The sequence below is a fragment of the Mytilus edulis genome, chromosome 5 (genome assembly GCF_963676685.1).
Source record: "Mytilus edulis chromosome 5, xbMytEdul2.2, whole genome shotgun sequence".
Taxonomy (NCBI): Eukaryota; Metazoa; Mollusca; class Bivalvia; order Mytilida; family Mytilidae; genus Mytilus; species Mytilus edulis.
Window position 1 is genome coordinate 14,677,992 of NC_092348.1, and position 6,137 is coordinate 14,684,128.

Here is a 6,137-nt window from a genome sequence, read left to right on the forward strand (position 1 = left end):
GGTATTATTTCTTTACTAAAAATATGTAGTACTGGAAATTTACTTTTAATATTTAGTATTATTTCTTTACTTTAGAATTATTGTAATATTTAGGTACTTGTATTTTACAGTACTTGATTTGTACTAAATATTTTGGTACAGAAATAATACAATATTCCATGTTTGAAAATCATAATTTTAAGAGATTTTTAATAGAAAAACTTTTAAAATGCTGAAAATATAACGGTAGTAACCAAAAATCTGTAGTACCTAAATTTCAAATACAAATTAAGTACTGTAAAATACAGGTACCTAAATATTACAATAATTTTAAAGTAACAAAATAGTACTGAATATTAAAAGTAAATTTCAGATTTTTAGTACAGAAATAGTACCTATGCAAAAGTAGCTGTGTAGAACCCTTACAATGCTACAGTTAAATATGTAATGGTCTAAGCAGTACAGTTTTAAAACATACAAGGACAAAAAGAACATTATAACAAGTAATAAAGATGATAAACAATGTCCGTACCTAGGACTTTCAAGACCATAATGTATTATTTGTTAAGTTGATTCGGAATATTTATCAACGAGGTCTTGGTGTCTTCTGGTGAACTTTTTAAGAAAAAAAGACGACATGTTCTTTGACACAACCCTGTTTCATTAACTTTCTGCTCATATACTGGTGATGTTTATAAAGTCAGAATATTTACTATAAGCTTTTAAATACTGAATGAACTGGGAAATATCTATTGAATGGTGAAGTTGGTATACTGATGCCTAGGTGGCGGAAATTGATAATTGTCTGGTTTGTCATTGATTTAACGTATTAAATAAAGGCAACAGTAGTATACCGCTGTTCAAAAATCGTAAATCTATGGACAAAAACCAAATTGGGGTAACAAACTAAAACTGAGGGAAACGCAATAAATATAAGAGGAGAACAACGACACAACATTAAAATGTAACATACACAGATACGGACTAAGCATTAGACAAAATCCGATGAGAATAACAAATATAACATCAAAACCAAATACATGAATTTGGGATAGAAAAATACCGTGACACGTTTTATGGTAATGTGAATTCACACTCAAATATAAGAGAAAACAAGCGACACAACGGAAACACAACGTTAAAATGTTACACACACAGAAACGAACTATAATATAACAATGGCCAGTTTCCTGACTTGGTACAGGACATTTTTAAAGATAATCTTGGGTTTATCTTGGTTTTGTGGCATGCCAAACCTCGTACTTTAATGACAATGTTAATTATAACATTGCAATGACAACATAATATTACAGGACTACAATACAATAAATAGGAGAACGTATTAGAAAAGAAACACATGATTAATAGATAACAAAAGGCATCAGGTTTAAAATTCAATACGCCAAAACGCGCCTCGTCCACATAAGACTCACCAGTGACGCCCAGATATAAAAGATCGAAAGTGAAAAAAAAGTACAAAGTTGTACAGCACTGAAGATCAAAAGTTGAAAAATGTTGTGTCAAATACGTCTATGTTTTAATGTTTGAGATAAGAACATCCTTATTATTTAGAACAATTTATGCTATGCAAACAGTAAATTTTATCAAATGAATATAAAAGATATACATAATAAAGCTGAAGTATTAACTAATTACAGAAAACAAAACCCGAATACATAATGCAAAGACCAACACAGAAAAATAGACACACCCGACTTAGTCCAGGCCTCAACGCAAAAAATCATAAAAATGACGTCACATACGAAGTGGTGAAAAGGCACAAAAATCACGTCACATTTGCATCTTTGAAACATCACAAAAATGACGTCACATTGAAAAACTATATCTCAAAAGTAAGATAGAATTGGGATTGATTTAAGATTATAATAGAACTAAATACTGATTTTACATTTAAACACAATGCACATTGCAATACTTATTAATAGCAATTAACTATAATATATATGTCCAGTTTGTTTTGAATTAAACTTCAAACGTAAATTATCGTAGATTACGTTGAACAAAATCAAATCAATAAATGAAGGCGGATTAATTTTCTTTACCATAACACATGAATATAATAGAAAAGACGTCATCAAATTTGACAAAATCCCACGAGAACCACAAATACAACATCAAACTAAACACATGAATTTGGGATAGACAAGTACCGTAACACGTCTTAAAGTAATGCGAATTCACACTCAGCAAAACAGTCACAATCGGGAATAAGTCACGTTAGGTAATTAAAAGATAAGACGACGTAATGACAAACCACAATCTATCATGTGGTAAAAATGTCCTTAGCTAGTTTGGTCAAAGACACATCGTATGGATCAACTAATTCGTGATGGTGTCCATAAAATTTACGGAGTGTCAATTTTAATCTGTCCTCCTCATAACTTTGTTGAAGCAGTTTCTATGTAAGGAGCACACTCCTGTATATGAAGTCTGTATAGTGTGAACAAGCACGAGCATCTGATTAACAATTAAGATATAGCAAACGTTTCATTTAAATCAGAAAAGTGATACGTACTTAATAGTCAATATTATGAATGTAGAATAACCAAGTTAGTTAGGGCAAAGATTTATATGCAAACAGATATGTGGTACGCACTCAGCCGGTGTAGTTATTCGGTTGCCTTGTTCGCATAAATTTTAAATTTCTTAAGTTAGTTGATGTGCGCGTGTTTTTGTTGTCTTTATAATGGTTTGTGTCTCACTCAATTTATCTTTGATTAACATATACCCCCACATTATTTTTCTACATAATCGATCATCATCATATTCTAGCTCGGTGAATTTGGGCACTTTTTCTCTATCTTGGTTGATGAATTCTGATCAACATACAAAGAGAGGAAGTCGTTAACTTATTATCTATATACTCTCCCGGTTAAACTATATACCTTCCCGGGATAAACTATATACCTTCCCGGGATAAACTATATACCTTCCCGGGATATACTATATACCTTTCTGGGATAAACTTCATTTTCATCTTTATCCGCCTTGTATTGTTACATCGCTTTGTTTTCTTATGCTATATTTTGTGGAACAATTGATTGTGGGTTACGTTTTGTCTTTTTCATTTGTGTCCGTTATCTCAACAAACATTGTATTGCTTGAAATACTAAATGGCTTGAAAATACCATGATGTCGAGGATTTCAAAAGAAGAAAACCGACCAAGTGTTAATATCCGGTTGTCTTTATTATATTTAATACAATTATTTGTGAAATTATGATTGGGAACTTTATGCTGGGTATATCATACAATATCAGAACGTGAAGATAAAGTATTGAGCTGTAATATGATTTCCAATGAAAGATTTATCTAACAAACCAACTGACGTGATTTATATAACTATCTGTTACCGTTCGATATGATATCAGCCCCGATATTACATAATGTAAATATTTTTCTCTTTCTTTAATACCTAGGTTTTATTTGTTTATCTTTTAAATCAACATATAATGCTTAACATCGTTGCACGTTTGACAATATTTTATAATAGAAAACCATTCCAATGATGTTCCGTTCTCCGTCACGTTATATAGTACCATTAGCCGACAGGAACAAAACAAAGCAATCTTCATTTATTTGTTTTATTGTTTGTTTTACTTTGCTGTATGCATGTTTTATCATCGTACTTGAACATAGTTGTGAATAAGATTTCGAATTCATACTCCTGGAAAACAATTTGTTCTCATGTGGTCCTCTTGCTAATTGTGAATGTTTCATCTAAATCAATCAATCCATTCTTCGGACTGAAATTAAATAGACATATGAATACAGAGAAGGAGAACCATTGTGATTCCTTTATATTCTCAACTTTTATTAGTATTAAGCATATTTAAAATTATTGTTCTTTCCGTTACTGTAAGTACCATAAGCAGGGTGGGAGAAGAAGCTATAAGTACAATGCAGAACAGAAAAACACAAATTAATTTATTTGTCTTTACTTCTTGTTTGTGTGTTTTACAATGTGATTTACGGTTCTGGATAGTAATGTGTTCCTAGTTGAATCTTTTGAAGTTTTGCATTCTGCACTTTTACAAACAAAACAGTGTGCTATACTGGAAACGTCCATATATGAACCTTCAACTGTTGTAGGTGAATTTTGGTTTCCAATTACACATGAAATGTCTTCTGCTGTGGTCGGTTGTTTATTGCTTTCTATCACAATAATAACTGCTCCTGTTGGTAACGGTGGATTTTGGTTTTTAATAACACCAGTAATATTTTCTATTGATGTAGGCTTTTTTATTTTCTGTAACAATTGTAATTTCTACTGTTGATGGTGATTTCTGATTTTCTTCTTCACTAGGAATACCTTCTAGTTTAAAGGATAGCACCCTTTGAACTTTAAAGTCAAGAGATACATTCTGATCTTCAATTCAGTCACTGTTAGTATTCTTTGATACGGTATTTTTCCTTATGTCGTAACTACAATGCACTTCTCTATTCACGAATGTGACCTTCCGAGTTAGACTTTTTACCGGATTTGTAATAACATAAGCAACACGACGGGTGCAACATGTGGAGCAGGATCTGCTTACCCTTCCGGAAAACCTGAGATCACCCGAAGTTTTTGGTGGGGTTCGTGTTGCTTAGTCTTTACTGTTCTTTGTTGTGTCTTCTTTACTATTATTTGTCTGTATGTCTTTTTATTTTTAAGCCATGGTGTTGTCAGTTTATTTTCGATCTATGAGTTTGACTCTCCCTCTGGTATCTTTCATCTTTCTATTAAACATTTTTGAATTGTAGTTGTCAATAAAACTTTTGATTCTAATGATTTTGGCACGCCTGAAGCTTCTTTCTAGATTTACTTCATGCACTTGGTAAACCGTTATCCAAGGCTTTTCCTGTAAGAACTTTAGTTATGTTCTGTCAATGCAATCATTTAAGCAACTGGGTGAAAGGCTGATATCTCAATAAAAATAGTTTAACCCATCAACATGTGTATGTGTCTTCCATAAATCAGGAACCTTGTTAGTGACTGACTCTATTTAAATCTAAATGATTTTTGTTTTGCAGATTGAAGTTTTGATGGAAGATTTTGTTGGACTTACGTACTTTTATTCAAAACTTTTATACACGAAGCGATTTAGAACTTGATATTCTGTATAGATACCTATCTAATGTTGAATTTTGACCTAAACATGTCTTTCAATGAAGGATTCTTAGTATTGAATTTTCTTTAGAGTTCGGTATTTTTTGTTATCTTTTCTTTGTCATTTGGTTGTTGTCTGATTGCCATTAACCTTACATTACCTTTCATTGACCCTCATCTTCATATTCCATGTCAGTTGATTTGTGAACTTCCCCCTATCAAAGATTAAAGTTGTCTTTCTGGTATTGTTTTACATCTCCACCTTTTTTGTTTTATCAACATTGTATTTACAGAATAATACATCGAATTTTAGGCACCAATGAACTTCTCCTTAAAATAAAAATTAAAGATACAAATATTTGTAGTTTTGGGTGCGGAGGGGTCGAAACAATAGAACATATATTCTGGACTTGTCCATATATATCAAAATTATGGGAAGACCTTGACTCCTGGATATTTGAGAAGACAGAAATAGAACTAACTTTAAATATTGATTTGGTTTTATTTGGTATTTTAACAAAAACCGATAAAAATGACATAAGAAACATAATACTTCTGTTAACAAAATTCTACATTTATAGAAGCAAATTAGCTATGGAACAAACCAATATAATAGCACTTAAAAATTATTTAAAGGAAAACTTATTAATAGAAAAAAATATATTCTATAAAAATAAATTACTCAGTAGGGCAGAAAACTGCTGGAACCCCTGGACTCCTTTATTATTATAAAAACAAAAAACAAAAACCAAATAGACTCCACATATAATGTATATATTTCATATCCAAACAACCTCTGTCTTAAAATCATTATCTGCAATGTATCAAACTAAAACTGCTGTGTCTATTAAATAATATATTATATATCTTCTTTTTAGTGTATATAACTATTATGCATACAAAAGTGTGTAACTTATTTTGTTTATGTGCAAATAAGAAAAAAAGAAATTTAATACAAAAAACAATATATATATATATTTTTTCTAAACCTGTGCATTTGTTATACAGATAATTATGTTTGAAAATCTTAATAGTAAACTTCTTTC